The sequence below is a fragment of the Monodelphis domestica genome, chromosome 5, assembly GCF_027887165.1.
Source record: "Monodelphis domestica isolate mMonDom1 chromosome 5, mMonDom1.pri, whole genome shotgun sequence".
Classification (NCBI taxonomy): Eukaryota; Metazoa; Chordata; class Mammalia; order Didelphimorphia; family Didelphidae; genus Monodelphis; species Monodelphis domestica.
In genome coordinates, this window is record NC_077231.1 from 245,998,422 (window position 1) to 246,014,793 (window position 16,372).

The 16,372-nt window shown below is 34.8% G+C and overlaps 2 pseudogenes; both read left to right on the forward strand.

Moving 5' to 3' along the window:
- Positions 1–2,005: 2,005 nt before the first annotated feature.
- LOC100022162 (rab GDP dissociation inhibitor beta-like) lies at positions 2,006–4,443 on the forward strand (annotated as a pseudogene).
- Positions 4,444–11,147: 6,704 nt separating this feature from the next.
- LOC100017836 (ubiquitin-conjugating enzyme E2 L3-like) lies at positions 11,148–11,822 on the forward strand (annotated as a pseudogene).
- Positions 11,823–16,372: the final 4,550 nt, after the last annotated feature.

A 16,372-nucleotide genomic window follows, 5' to 3' on the forward strand; every position in this document is an offset into this window, starting at 1 on the left:
CTACAGGTGAAGATAGATATTCAAATACATGTGTGTACAGGTCTACTCAACTACCTCTATCCATATAAATATAAAAAATATTTTTATAGATATATACACAACCACTTCCTATATAAAACATTGCAAGTGGTTTAGGTGGGAAGAAAAAATAACTGCTTAGGAAATATGCTACAATTTCATTTTCTACCAAATGAAGAATTAATCCTCATTCTTCAGATCTAGATTTTTAAAATGGTCTGAACCACCAACCTCTGCAATTTATGATGTGGATTATAAAATTATAACATGAGTGACATGGAGCTTAAAAATATTTCAATTCACTTTTAATACATATTAATCTATAAAGCATATGCTTCTTTATAGGTGTCAGGACTACTATAGGGAAGAACATACATATTTCTGATCACATCAGACTAGAATTATATTCATAGAACTCGGGTGAAGAGGGGAGGTAAGGATAAAAATAAAATAAGATTGATATGAATGATATATCAAGTTACAACAGCAGAGAAGTCATCTTCAATATGTTATACCTCTATTTATAAGACATTTGCTCTAGAAAACATAAGGTATACCATTCCTTCACCATCTAAGCCATCTATGTCCTGGATATGTCCTCTCCTCCAGCCTGGTACCCTCTCTTTTTTTGTCATATCTCGAGGCCTGGAGTTATGAAGACATGAGTTCAAATCTGCCCCCAAGACATTTAGTAGCTATGGGAACTTTAGCAAGTTATTTACCCATTCTCAGTTTTAGTTTTCTCAGCTATAAAACTGGTGATAATAGTAGCCCCTGCCTCCCAGGATTGCTAGGAGAATTAGATGAGATAAGATATGCAAAAAAGTTTAAGTGTTATATAAATACTAGCTACCATTGTTCTCTGAAAGCCTATACAATTGGAATTTATTTTTCTTAGTTTTGATATGAGAAACCAAGCAAACGTGCTAAGTGGGAATCCATCCTGTCCTACAAAACACCTGAGTGATCATGATCCTTGAACATCCTAAAAGGGTTACCCCAGAGCTTCAAACATGAAGGTTTCTCCAGGAGTCCAAGGCCATCCTGGAACCTTTATACTTCCCATGGCTTAAAGAGTCAAATATGAGGCTGGCTGGGGACATCTCTTGTTGTATCTTTCTCATTCCCTTTTTCCTGTCCCACTTTAGAGGTATTGGTCCTAGTGACAATGTGATGGGCTTTCCTAAGTGCCCTTAACTCATTCTCTCTGCCTCTCCACCATATTCCCTGGTCTCTCCAGTTAAGTCACATGAACTTCCCCTAAATGAATCACATAAAAATGCTAATTTCTTTCATCATTAACTGGCCCATTTGATTTCCCCATGTAGACCCTTTAGTCCCTCCAATGACCCTAAGATTATACCTTTTGTCAAATGATTTTGGAAATAGTGTATGATTGGGCTCATTACATTTCTTCAAGTTACAACAAGGAAATTCACTGAGACCACTCTTTTTTTTTTGCTTCTCCATAGTTCCTCAGGCTGTTTTTCAAAACACCACTCAATGACTCTTGCAATGTGAGGTTTTCTTTCAAGATAGAGAATATGCTAGATATATTACCCTTCATATCCATATTTTTGTTTTTATTTTTGTAACAAATACATTCATTGTAACTATCAGGCAAACCAATCCAATCAGTGTAATATATTTACTTAACCTTACAAATAAAATGACTTAATTGCACAGCTATGTAAATAGAGCTAATTAGTCTAACTGAAATTGAATGGTGGAATAGTTCTCACAACTAATTATATTGCTATTACAATAGATTTGTTGACCTAGGGCAGTGATGGCAAAACTTTTAGAAATCTAGTGCCCCAACTACACCCTCACACTGCCTACCCCAGATGGGGAGGGAGGAAGCACTCCCATTACACTGCCTGGCAGAGGGTTGGGTGATGTATAAAAATGTCCTCGGGCATGGTGAAGAGGGGGAAAGGAGCAGCCCCCTCAACACATGCCATAGGTTCATCAACACTGACTAAGGATGACGGTAGCACTCTTTATTTCCCAAATGATGTTTTTCTGAAGCAAACACTTGTTTGCTTATTCATTTTTTGCCATTGATAAAATATAGATTCCATTGAATATCAACAGCACAAATCTATAAAAGCTTTCTAGACATATAAATGGCATGATCCACCAAACCACTATAATCAAAAGAGCCAGACAAGAATTTCTGGAAACACCTGAGGAAGCAAGTATGCAGAGTTGGGGCAACCCAAAAGCAGTTTTGAAAAGTACCTGGCTGAAGCGTGTTTCTCATTAGGAGAAACATTAACCAGTCTTAGGGACTTCTGCAATGCTGTTAAATTATGGCAGTCCCCAGGAAAGGTTTTTCTGAATTGGAACTCAATGTGAGTTACTCTACTTGAGCAAGCTTATGTTCTTTAAAGAGCCCCTTCTATATATTGTATGCAATTATTTCCTTAATTGGCTTTGTGTGACTTTATTTACCTTTCTCTGGGTCAAAGTCTTTGACATTGGCACAGGGATGTATGTATGCCAATTTGCAGATGGCATAAAAGTAGTGTGTTTTAAGAAATTCTATATAGGATGAATATAGGAAATCATGGAGACCTATACCAAGTGAGACAAAGTGAAGTAAGTAAAGACTAGAAAACAATATATACAATGACTTACAACAATAGAAAGAAAAGCAACCACAAAACAATCAAATGTGAATATTGCGGTACAGGCATAACCCTAAGGAAGAGAGATGAGGAGACACCCCACCCCCATGCCTTTCAAAAAATAAGAAGTTGAGAGACACCACCCCCTTCCTCCTTGGCTCCTTCTGCTTACTCTTCCTGCAACCCTTACTCCTCTCTTCCAATCTGTGGCCCTGAATGGTTTCTCCTCCTAGCTGCTCCATTTTATCTCCTCTGTGCTCCCAAAACAGCATTGGCAGCTTTGCTATTTGCTCCTTTTGAGTCGGTTTTTCATCCCTTCTACCTCTTGGGCAGCCCTGCCTCTTTTTCTTCCTTCCACTTTTCCTCCTCTGACCTCCACCATAAATGAAGATTACTATGTGATCTTGCTGGGCACCAGCCTAATGAAATGTATCCTTTCTGGGATCGTGTCAGTAAATGGAAAGAAGGTCCTTCACATGGATAGAAATTCTAATTATGGAGGTGAAAGTGAATTCAATGCACTATTAGAAGATTTATACAAGAGGTTTAATAGTCAAGGATCACAGCCAGCCTCAATGGGAAGGGGAAGAGATTGGAATGTGGACCTGATTACTAAATTCCTTATGGCAAATGGTCAGTTGGTTAAGATGCTACTTTATACATGTCACTATATATCTGGACTTCAAAGTGACTGAAGGAAGCTTTGTCTACAAAGGAGGGAAAATCTACAAAGTTCCTTCCACTGAGGCAGAAAACTAGGCATCTAGCCTGATGGGGCTATTTGAGAAACATTACTTAAGGAAATTCTTAGTATATGTTGCCAACTTTGATGAAAAAGACTCCAGAACTTTTGAGGGTGTTGATCCTAGGAAGACTACAAGATGTGTACAAGAAGTTTGATTTGGGCCTAGATGTCATAGATTTCACTGGTCACACCCTTGCCCTTTACAGAACTGATGACTATTTAGATCAACCATGTTATGAAACTTTCAACAGGATTAAACTTTATAGTGAGTCTTTGGCAAGATATGGCAAGAGCTCAAATCTTTATCTACTCTATGGCCTTGGAGAACTGCCTCAAGGATTTGCAAGGCTAATTGCCATTTATGGAGGTACCTATATGTTGAACAAGCCAAGTGAAGAAATCATGGTAAAAGATGGATAAGTGATTGGTATAAATCTGAAGGAGAGATTGCTCTTTGCAAGCAGCTCATCTGTGACCATAGTTATGTAAAAGATAGAGTAAAAAAAGTAGGCCAGGAGAACAGAATTATCTGCATCCTGAGCCACTCAATTAAGAACACCAATGATGCCAATTCGTGCCAGATCATTCCACAGAACAAGCTCAATCAGAAATCAGATATCTACATTTGCATGATTTCTTATACATACAATGTGACTGCACAAAGAAAGTATATTGCTATCATTAGTACTACTGTGAAAACCAAAGAAACTGAGAAAGAAATCAGACCAGCATTAGAGCTTTTGGAGCTAATTGAACAGCAATTTGTTAGCATCAATGATCTGTATATTCCAACTGATTTGGGAACAGAAAGCCAGATCTTTATTCCCTGCACGTATGATGCTACAACTCACTTTGAGACAACTTGTGACAATATTAAAGACATCTACAAGAGGATGATGGGGTCCAAGTTTGACTTTAAAGAAATGAAACACAAGAAAAATGACATTTATGGGGAAGACTAATAGCAGTAATATGCTAATATCCAATTAGGAGAAATGTAAATTTCAGTTAATACAGAGTTATATCAAGAACCTAATGAACATTATATGAAATTTTAAAAAGTAAGATGTCTACAAGTGTGGAATCTGAAATATATATGTATGTAATATGCATATATGCATATACATACGATTACTGTAATAGATACCACTATTAGGAGATTTATGGTAGTAGGGCAGTAACACCAGGAAGAAAGCTAGGAGAAAGATTGGCTCTTGCACTCCTCCTCCCACACCGCTTCCTGTTCCCCTCTCATCTAATTTTACTGCTCTTCTCAGAAATGGCAAGGTTGAAGATTTCTTTTAATAATTAATTCTCACTCTCAAATATTTAACTAAGAGATTTTTTATTCTTTAAAATAGAGGAGGTAAGGAGAGGGAGGGGAAGATAGGAAAATAGGTTTCCCTAACTTCCTATATATTCCTGTTAATTGGAGATTTCACAATGTGTTCAATTCATAAAATAAGGTTATTTTTCTCTAAGGGGAGATGTTGACAACAAATGGCTGACATAGTTTCTTCTGAACTAAGCTCCAAAGTCTTCTCAGTCATATAAATAATCATTGACCAAGAGAGAGTCTAGCTTCCATCTTTCTCCCAACAGTCAGAGAAGTCAGTTTTAAAACAGCTCAAGCTGCCCAACTGCTTCCTTTAAGATTCCATGGAACTGTGACTCCATCTCAGTTGATCTGGCAGTTCCCAAAGTTCCAGGCCTCTTGCTTTTCTGCAGATCCATTTTGTCACTTCTCAAAATCCTCATTAACATCACACACATATTTAAGATTATATATACATATATACTACATAAATATATATATACATATGTACTACATATATATATATATATATATATATATTAGTAGTCTCTCGGTAACTGAGAATGACTATCGTCTTTGTGCGTTTTCATCTATGCTAGATGAGTGTGCACAAAGATACTTGTGCATGAAAGAGATTTAAGTAGAAGAGTCGATGCACAGAGACAGTCCCACTCTCTCAGCGTTGGAAGCCTGGGTCCAGTGGCACGAAAAGTTGTTACATCTGGAGACTTCCTCAGCTGCATTGGATGGCCGTGTTGTCTTTTGTGCTCCAACATGCCCTAAGCACTCCCCAGTGCTTTGATGCATCGCCCTCTCAGCTGTTGAACCTTCTTGTTGGTTTCTTGAGCCTGTTCAGCAGAAGCAGTCTTCACATGCTGGGTGAGCAAAGCCTTGGTTCACCAGGGGTCAATGACCCGATGGCTACCCTCACAAGGTTTAGCTGGCCTGTCGAAGCCGTTGCCCGGGGTGTGGCTGCTGCCACATGCTAGCAGCTACTGGGAGCCACAAGTGAGAGCTGGGTGTCAGGTGGGGGTCAGTGGCTGGAGAGCTGCCCTAGGAGGGCACAACAAGCCCTCCATACCAGAGATACTACCCCTCTCTGAACACCCCATACACCCCATATATATATATATATATATATATATATATATATATATATATATATATATATATATACACACACACACACACATAAATCTATGTGTGAGATCTCTAAAGCTGACCACATTTCTATTATAAAGAGAAAACACTTAAGAGAATTATATTGTCTCAATGCATTACACTATGTGTGTGTGTGTTATTTGCATTTATTAGACTGCAACTAGCTTATTTAAATAGAGCAAATAATAGCAGTCATGCTTCAGGAGGACCCCATGCTAGCTATCAAGGAGGTAGATGCTGGAGAAGGAAGTGGATATGTCATCTGGGAGGAAAAAGAGAACAACCTAGATCTAGGCAATATCTATAGATATATGCAAGAGGTCCCAGGCATGGCATACTGTATAGAGCACTGGGAGTTTTAATCCTCCCCAGGCACTTTCTTGTTTTATGACCCTTAAAAAAAAGTTTTCTCATTTGTAAAATGGGAAAAATAAGAGCACATAAGTCAAAACTACAAATATTTTTTGTACATTTACTATGTGCCAGGCATTGAGCTGAGTGCTAAGGATACAAAGAAAGACAAAACAAACCAAAATGGCGCCTACTCTCAAAGAACTCACAGTCTAATGGAATTAGACAGTATGCAAACTAGGCACAAATAAGTAGGAGAAATTAGACTTAATCTTACATGGAAAGCCTTAGCATTAATGGAGACGAGGAAAGTCTTTCTGAAGAAGTTAGGATTTGACCAGGGACCAGAAAGAAGCCAGAGGAATCAAGAGATAAGGAGGAAGAGAATTTCAGGTCAGAAGAGGAAAACAAAGAAAATGCCCAAAATCTGAAGACTGATTACTTGTCAGAGCAAGGTGTCCTATGTCACTGACTGCAGAGCACATAGATGGGAGTAAAATGTAAAAAGCCCAGAAAAGTAGGAAAAAGTCAGGTTCTGAAGAGTTTTAAAAGCCAAAACAATTTTTATACTCAATCCTAGAGATAATAAGGAGCCATCGGTCAGAAGTGCACTTTAGGGATATCAGTATAAGAGTTGAATTATAACAGAGAATGGATTGGAGTGAAGAGGGGGTTGAGGTAAGATGACTTGCAATAGTTCATACAAGAGGGGATAAGGTCCTGGAGCAGGATGGTAGTAGCAGTGTCAGAAAAAGGAAGGGGAATAATATTAAACAACTGACAAGACCTGACAATGTATAGGTTTGTGAGGATCAATAAACACTTCATTTAAAGTGCTTAGCATTCTTTAAAGAACTAAATAGATGTGATGTGATATTATATAAATATATATGCATTTACATTTATATCCACTACTTATACACATAAATACCAGGTAATTTGTAAAATATATAACAGTACTTCCCTTTATGGAGTCATATAATCATTCCATAACTTCAACAAAACAAATACATTTATTTTAACCAGATTTTATCTGGAATGAAAGAAATATACATTAGGTTTGAATAATGAGATTAGAACCACATAATCTATCTCAAGTAATTCTCTTTAAAAGGATCATGCCACTACTATGATGGTTTTATCTTTCATAGATAGATAGATAGATAAATAGATGATAGACAGACATATATCTATATTTATACATACCTATATATGAGAGCAATTGCAATATACTTTATGTATTTAATTTTATTCATTTAAAAACATTCAGAGGAGGGGTGCAAAGGCTTCCTCATACTGCCAAAGGAGTCTTAAAAAAAAATAACTTAACCAGAAATATTTATCTTCTATGTGTTACTGGGATTTTGTAACATACCAGGCATACTAGCATCTTGAAAGTATGATTGGTGTATTGATATTGTAACTTATGTGTTCATATAACAGACTCATGGTCATATTACTTATTGATTGTTGTATTTCCAAATCTTCAGTCCAAAGGACAAAAGAATTCCTGACCAAGATATTATTTGCCACAGGGTCCTAGCTCCCTCCTTGTTAGACTATATTCCTTACCACGTCACATGTTTGATTAACCTCCTCCTCTTTGATTATGTGATTGTCAATTGAGCCAATGTTAAAGCCTATGCCATGTCATATGTTCATTAGCTACCTACCACACCACGTCACATGTTTGATTAACCTCCTCCTCTTTGATTATGTGATTGTCAATTGAGCCAATGTTAAAGCCTATGCCATGTCATATGTTCATTAGCTACCTACCACTCCGCATTCCTAAACTCTCCAATAAAAGTTTGAGGGAACATGTAGAGCCCTCTTTCAATTCCATCAGAGGGGCACGAACAATGTAGTCTATATTTTTTAACTCCTTGTCTCTGAGTCTTTATCTCTCTCTCTCTCTCTCTCTCTCTCTCTCTCTCTCTCTCTCTCTCTCTCTTTTTCTCTCCTCTTTCCATTTTCCCTCACTTTCCAATCTCCTTCTCAGGTGTCCATCCATGAAAATATTAATATGTAACTGTAGGAGGTTACAGATTTTATATTGTATCATTTTAAAGTTAACTAATACTGATACATTTTCTATTTTCCAACAGGTAGTTACTTTTTTGATCAGTGAATTTCATACCAATAGATAAAAGAGCTGGACTTAGGAGTGAATTTAACTTGTACAATTATAAAATGCATCATAAACTTTAAGGTACTATATAAATGTTAGCAATTATTAAATCAAATCTATAGAAAAATGTGACTAGTAAATCACTTAATTTAGAATATGTAGGTGTGTATATATATACATATAAATATTAATAGACTTCTAAACATTTAAAAATGTGAATTTACAAATGTTTAAGCATACTTCTCTATATAAACATGAACATTCCAATATCTATAATTCAGAATCAAATTGACATCTACATGAGTTAGATCTGGACAGATGTGGCATAGCTTTTGTTCTATCTTTACCTGTTCCTGGAATTTGCAGGAGAACCTCGCTTGACGCAATGTACTGCCAGTATTTTCTACATCTGCACTGTCACCTTTCTCATATGTAAACCTCAAATTTCCTTAGACTTATAAATGTTGGAAATTTCACCATTGGGATATTTCATACTTGGAAAATTTCTTACTGATAGTCTATTGGAATGGGAACCCCATTGGCATGGGAGGTTCCTTCTCTTCCCTTCTTAAGATTACTTTAGGACAGAAACCCTTTGCTGAACAATGGAAAGGACTTTGACCTATGCTTAAGCATAGAACAGGAATTTCTTTGAGTCTTGATTGATTTTAGAATTGATACAATGGAGATACTCCACCCTATTCAGTCCTAATAGGATTGAGTAAGGGCTGCAGCCTAGATCAAAATTTAATTATTCCAATCTCTACCATACTCAAGTTAACAGGATTTAGAAAGGGCTGGAACAAAGGAGTAAAGATTTAATCATTTGAAAAATATGACCTTCAACAGACATGTGCAAAAGCCAGAAACCTCTGGGCGGTCCTGGGTTAAGCGAGAGCCTCCATTGACAGGGAAATTGATGAAGAGTGATTGGTAGATGTGAGGACTGAGGGGAGGCAACTTGGATGGTGTCCTTAAAGATAGAGGGTCTGGAGACTGGAGGAGGATTGAGTTTTTGGTCGGTGTGGTTCCTGGGCTCTGAGGAAGCTTGCTCTGAAGGAAGCGGAAGGTGGGGGCCTCTGAGACTGTTTCTCCATTTTGGACACGTGAGTGAAAGGGACTGATCTCTTTTCTTTGCCCCCAGCTATCTAAGGGCTTGGGCCTTTTGGCCCAGCCTAAACAGAAGGGGTATTTAAGCCCTATTCCCTTCTCTCCCCTTTTCTCTCTCTATATATATCTCTAATTCCTTTCTTGCTCCTATTGTAATTAAACTCCAAAAAAGGCTGACGGCTGACTTGAGTTTTTCATTTAGGAATTACATAGCTGATTCCTTGGCGACCTTAAATTAATATATATCAGTCTTTTAAAGTGATTCCCTTGTAACACATACCAGCCCTCATCTTGTATCCACATCAACCATCACCCCTGAGTCATCACAGATTTAAAAGGAAAATGAGAGAGATAATATAAAGTAATTGATATGAAGCTATAAGAAAAGGATGAGGGGGCAGCTGGGTAGCTCAGTGGATTGAGAGCCAGGTCTAGAGATGGGAGATCCTAGGTTCAAATGTGGCCTCAGACATTTCCCAGCTGTGTGACCCTGGGCAAGTCACTTGACCCCCATTATCACTTATCACTTTAGCCCTTATTAGTCCCTTATTACCCCCATTATCCCTTATCACTCTTCTACATAGTATTGACTCCAAGGCAGAAGGTAAGGGTTTAAAAAAAAAGAAAAAAAAAGGATGAACTATAGCTACCCTGTACTTATATGTATTATAAATGGAATAGAACATAAATATCTTCTATTCCACCTTAGAACATAAGAATTTAGAGACAGAGATTATGTATATGTATGTTGCTTTAAGCAGATTTTACCCTATGGAAACCTAGACTTACACAAAAGATGAATTAATGGTTGATTATTCACATCACAAAAGACTAGAATTGAGTCCTTTTCCATAGAATTCTCACAACATGAATTTTAGGTATAAATTAAAAACTCTAATATACTAGGAACTTTTTTAGAAAGTTCTGCTCTAGTTAAGTTGTTTTCCTCACAGCCTTGTAAACCAGCTACAGGCATCCATATCACCATATCCTTATTCGTGTTCTTGTTGTAAATAGAAATAATGTCCCTCCTCTCTTCTATCAAAATTCTAGTTCTCTTTCCAGGCCCAGGTCTAATCCTACCTCATCAGTGAAACTTTTCATTAGTTTTCCTATTCTCTGACCTCCTTTAACATGTATGGTAACTTGTATTGCTCATAGTTTCACATATGTTAGTCTTATTTCCTCAATTTTATTGTTAACCTATTAAGCACTTTCCTCCAGAGTGTGCAGGATCACAGCTATATAATTGCAGATGAGGAAAGATGACTGTGTTACCACTGTTCAAGGACGCTGTCCAAGGCTAATTCCTTGGATAAGATTTCTGCCTACTCCTCTGCATCTGGGAATTCCTGGTTTTAACTTTAGACAAGAATTTGACCGATCTCCTCAGATCTTAGCTGGAATATTACTATACTCTTGCTAAAGGTGTGATCTCTCCCTTCAGACCTATTAATTTTTACTGACATACCAACCCCTACTCTCTTTACTCTCTCCCACTATTGTGGAAAGAGAACCAACATAGAGTATATCACAGTACTAAGCACATAAATATTAAATAAGTAAATGATTAAATATGTTTATTACATAAACTGTGCTGCATCTTCACTTAAATTGTTTCTTTCCTTGTTCATATTCTTGTATTTGTCAATTCAGTGTCTAAAAGATAGTAAAAGGGGGCAGCAGCACCAGACCCAAGATGGCAGCCAGCAGAAGACTGATGAAGGAGCTGAAAGAAATCCTCAAATGTGGGATGAAAAACTTCTGTAAGATCCAGGCTGATGAAGCCAATATTGACTTGGCAAGTGCTCATCATTCTTGACAAGGGAGCCTTCAGACTAGAAATCAACTTCCCAGCAGAGTATCTATTCAAACTACATAAGATCACATTTAAAACAAAGATTTACAACCCGAATATTGATGAAAAGGGGCAGATCTATTCTGCCAGTGATTAGTGCTAAAAACTGTAAGCCAGCAACCAAAACTGACCAAGTCATCCAGTCCCTCATAGCACTGGTGAACAACACCCAACCTGAGCATCCCCTTCAGGCTGACCTAGCTGAAGAATACTCTCAGGACCATAAAAAAATTCTGTAAGAATACTGAAGAGTTTACAAAGAAATTTGGGGAAAAGCGACTGGTAAACTAAAATTTCCATGATTGATTCCAACCAAGGTGAATGGAGACCCAGAGAAGTGCATTTACAACACCCCCAACCAGGACTCTTGGGAAATTGACAGGTGCCACCTTTTGGCATTAACTTGTGGCAGTTACTAACTTTCTACAGTTTTCTTCATCAAAAGCGGTCTAGGTAAACCTGTAAAGAAAGGATTAAAAATTTAAGATGTTCTAAAAAATAAAAAAAAATTAAAATAATAATTTTTTAACACACAGTAAAATACAAATGGCATTAGGAAAATTCTAGCACTCTTACAGAACATATAGTTTCTTTCCCTTTTTCCTTGATTACTTTAGAAAATAAACTTAATAGTGATATTTCTAGATCAGAAGGTATACACAGTGTTATAACTCTTTGAATATAATTCCAGATAACTCTACAAAGTGATTGGATCAGTTCACAGTTCCACCAACAATGTATTAGTATCTCTATTTTTCCACATGCCCTCCAACATTTGTCATTTTATCCTTTTATTGTTTTAGTCACTCTGATAGGTATGAGATCATATTTCAGAGTTTTGATTGTCATTTCTCTAATGAAGAATGACAGAACATTTTTATATAGTCATAAATAGCTATGATTTCTTTATCGAAGAACTATTTGTTTATCTCTATTGGACAATTTATCAATTAGAGAGTAGCTCACATCCTTATATATTTGGCAAGGCTGTCTTTATATTTTGTATACCTTTATCTCTAAAATTGTCTATAATTTCTTTTTACCAACTTATAACTTTCCTTCCAATCCTGTCTATATTAGTGTTATTTGTACAAAAACTTTTTCAATCAATGTAATAAAAATCATCCATTTTACATTTTACAAAGTTTTATATATTTTGTTTACTTATAAAATCTTCTCCTATCCATAAATCTTATAGTTAATGTGTTTCCTGTTCTTTTTATTTATTTATATCACTCTTTATACCTAACTCATGTATCCATTTTGATGTCATCTTGGGAAATGGTATAAGATATTGCTCTGTGCCTAGTTTCTGTGAAACTGCTTTCTGGTTTTCCAAATGATTTTGACCAAATAATGAGTTATTATTCCAAAAATTTGAAATTTTACATTTGTCAAGCACAGTTATTCTAATATTTTATGATTCTTTGGTGTATGTTTATTCTGTTCCACTCATCTACTTTTCTATTTCTTAGCTAGTACCAAATAGTTTTGATAATTACTGCTTTATAATATAGTTTGAAATCTGATACAACTAGGCCTTCTACCTATTTTCCTTTAACATTTTTACCATTTGTTTTTCCAGATAGATTTGGTTATTATTTTTTTCTAGTTTAATAAAATAACATTTTGTAATTTCATTGGGATGGCATTGAAAAAGTAGACTAGTTTAGAGAAGATTATCATATTAGGTGTATTGGCTTTACCCTTTGTAAAAATAAAAGGCCGACCATAAAAATAATGGACAATGAATTGATTATTGATTATAAACTGTTTTATATACTCTGCTTGCTATGCTAACAAAGTATCTTCCATTTATATCAGTGAAGTGAAGCTCATAAATGAACTCTTCAGAGCAAGGAGCAAGGACGCTAAAGAGACTCTGGTTATAAAAAATAAAATAAAATATTCATTGAAATATATAAGGATAAAAGGATTTCTAACTCTAAGGGAGTCTAACTTCACCCAAATAAAATTCCCTAGTTCTGCAAGGAACCACTTCTCCTGTTTTCACAGGCTACACTAGTCCTTCCTGATCTGACTAACCAGATTTTTACTATTCTAAATAAACTAACAATATTATCCTTATAATTTTTTATTTGCCTCCAAGTTATAAAAATAACAAAGGCTAGCTGGTTGAGTCTCAACAAGAATCAAGTCAAAGGCCAGGTCATCCTTTAGTCTTCTCAGAGTTAAACAATCTTTAAAACAGTAATATAGAGTAGTGTTTCCCAAGTTGGAAAAAGAAAACACTAAGCTCTTTCAGGCCTTTTCCTCCTTTCCTTCTACCTCGGACAGTAAGAATGAGAAAGAGAGAGTCTGACTCTGCCAACTGCCAGAGATCAACTGTCCCACAGAAAAACTGTTAGACTTGAAACCAACACTATCTCAGCTCTTTTTGAAATTCCAATTCTTTCTCAAGCCAGCTTCTCTACTTCTTATCTCTAAACTAATATAACAAGACCTAATTTCTAATGTCATCCTTATACCATCAATAAACAATTAATATTTCTCCAATTATTTAAATCTGACTTTATTTGTATAAAAAATATTTTACAATTATGTTGATATAGCTCCTTATTTTTTTTTTTAACCCTTACCTTCCATCTTGGAATCAATACTGTGTATTGGTTCCAAGGCAGAAGAGTGGTAAGGGCTAGACAATGGGGATTAAGTGACTTGCCCAGAGTCACACAGCTGGGAAGTGTGTGAGGCCACATATGAACCTAGGACCTCCCACCTGGCTCCTGAGCTACCCAGCTGCCCCCTCCTTAATTTGTTTTAGAAGACATACTCCTAGGTATTTTATTGTGTCCATAATTAATTTAAATGAGTTATCTCTTATTATCCTCTTACTAGATATGTTAGTGATCAATAGAAGTTCTGATGATTTATGTGGAATTATTTTATATCTTACCACTTTCCTAAAATTATTGGTGGTTTCAACTAATTTTTTAGTTGAATATCTAGGACATCATCTGTGCAAAGAAATAATTTTATTACCTCTTTGCCCATTCTGAAGCCTTCAATTTTTTTCTCCTCTTATTGCTATTGCTAGCATTTATAACATTAGTGATAATAGGCAAACTTGTTTTAATCCTAATCTTATAGGGAAGACTTCTAATTTATCCCCATTACAGATAATATTTGCTAATAGTTTTAAATATATGATTTTTATTAATCTAAGGAAAAATCATTTATATCTGTGCTTTTAAATATTTTTAATAAGAATGAGTGTTGTGTTTTTCAAGCTATTTTTCTGCATCTATTGATATAATCATAAGATGTTTGTTACTTCTTTGTTGACATATGAATTATGAAAAGTTTTCCTTATATTAAATCATCCCCACACACCAAATATAAATTCTGTTTGGTCATAATTTATAATTTTTATGATATATTGTTGTAATCTGGTTAATATTTTATTTAGAATTTCTGTATCTATATTTATTAATGAAATTGATATGTAATTTTCTTTCTCTGTTTCTGATATTCCTGGCTTAGATATTAGCATCATATGTGTTTCATTAAAGGAGTTTGGAAGGACTTACCAATTGTTTTAAATATTAAACATTGGAATTAGATAATCTTTAAATGCTTGATAAATTTTATTTGTAAATATATTTGATCCTGATGCTTTTTTCTAATGAAGTTCTTTTATAGTTGTTCAATTTCTTTTTCTAAAATAGGTTTATCCAATACTGTATTTTCTCTTCTGTTAGGTTTTATATTTTTGGAAGTATTCATCTATTTTACTTAAATTATTAAATTTGTTAGTATATAATTGGATAAAATACTCCAATAAATGTTTTTATTTCATCTTCATTTATGGTAAATTCACCCTTTTCATTTTTGATGCTAGTGATTTGGTTTTCTTCTCAATTTTTTTAAATCATATCAATTTTAACCAATGACTTCTCTAATTTGTTGGGGTTTTTTATAAGACCAACTTTTATTTTTATTTATTAATTCAATGGTCCTATATTCAACTTTATTAATCTCACCTTTAATTTTTAGGATTTTCAATTTAGCATTTATTTAGGAATTTTTGTTTTTGCAATTATCATTTAAAAAATAAAATCATTTATTATTTTTATGACCCATTCTTTAATCCACTTATTCTTTAAGATTAAAATATTTAGTCTCCTATTAATTGTTATTCTATGATTACATGGCCCCCCTATTAAATATAACTTTATTATATTACAATCTGAAAAGCATTCATTTTATATTTCAATTTTTCTGTACTTAATAGTAAAATGTTGTGTTTTAATATATGGTCAATTTTTGTAAAAATACCATCTACCACTGAGTCCTGGGGAGTGACTACCTTCATTTGTGTCTTCATAAACAGTATCTGGTATCTGTATATAGTAAAAAAAGTATCTGGTGCTGTATATAGTAACCCAAGTATATAGTAACCCTAGTCATACATGATTCTTGATAAATGTTGGTCAAGTTAAATTAATTTATGTTTACATGTATGTATTCATGTGTAGGTATTATTCTACACTTCTTAAATGTCATGCTATTTCCTCAAATATGAGATTCTCCAAAGTCTTAATGAAACTTTAAGCTACAATAAGACTTTTGGAATATTCCACACTATGGTGCCAAAGTGCCAATATGTTACTTTCTTACTATTATCCAGGTAAATAGATTGCTGTAGAAATGGCAGCATAACTTTTCCAATTTGTGTCTTTTTGTTATTCTGGTTTTATCCTTGCTTAGCATAGTGCCTGGTATATAGTCGACACTTAATAAATGCTTATTAAATTTTTATTAATTAATTAATTCTCTTCAGATAATTTTGTATCTAAATCATTTTTTTTATTTTATGAGGTGATATTTTTGGTAATTTTAATCCTCTATGCTAATGAACTTTTGATCTAAAATAGTATTACTCTTGCCTACTATATCTCTCTTCTTTGGAGTACAAGAACAAAAAATAAATGGTCTTTCATCTCAATAGTCATGAATTCTACTGGAAAATACCATGTGTATAGATAAAGATATTAAAAAAAATGTCCTCTTCTCTTCTCTAAAATCT